At 42.6% G+C, this 606-nt stretch overlaps 1 long non-coding RNA gene across 1 annotated transcript; it reads left to right on the top strand.

Annotated features, from left to right (window-relative positions):
* LOC109716031 lies at window positions 257-606 on the top strand. Its single transcript, XR_002217814.1, has 3 exons — window positions 257-299; window positions 392-476; window positions 576-606. It is a non-coding gene; the product is annotated as an uncharacterized LOC109716031 (long non-coding RNA).

Here is a 606-nt window from a genome sequence, read left to right as displayed (position 1 = left end):
TTTTTGGATCATTCTAACTCACTATAAATAGATGGAATGCGCCCCTTTGCTGCTCTTTTCCTCCCTTCTTCACAGAGAAGTCCCTTTTAGCATCTCTACACTCGGATTTGCCTCAATTTGCATCAAATTTCCATTGATCCAGCTTGATGGAGTGCTGATTCTGCAGTTCTTCAGCGACGACCTTCAGTGTTTTGGCTCGTGCGCGACGTAGGAAGGTCGGATTTCGACGAAACTTGGTTTGCTGGATTCTAGACTTCCAGAGGAATCCACGAAGCCCTGAATTGCAGATTTTGGTTGAGGTTAGCTTGGTCGAACTGAGGTTTTTCTGGACTGCTGTTGACTTTGAGCTGAAATTGGAATTTTTGAGCTTTTCTTGATGCTAACTTTGTAGGCAGTGGGATTTTGGACCTGAGATTGATCACCCATCAGTAGTTGCTGGATTTGGATCTGTCCTCACCCGATTTGGAGATCATTAGGTGAGTTTTGACATTGGAATTGAGATAATTAAGCTTAAGTGCTGAAATTTTGGTAAATTGATGGTTTTTATTGGATTTTTGGGTGAATTGTAAATCCAGATCTTGAGGGGCTTTGTTGCTGGTTTGGAGG

The sequence above is a fragment of the Ananas comosus genome, linkage group 10 (assembly GCF_001540865.1).
Source record: "Ananas comosus cultivar F153 linkage group 10, ASM154086v1, whole genome shotgun sequence".
Taxonomy (NCBI): Eukaryota; Viridiplantae; Streptophyta; class Magnoliopsida; order Poales; family Bromeliaceae; genus Ananas; species Ananas comosus.
This window is presented reverse-complemented; position numbering and strand designations above follow the sequence as displayed.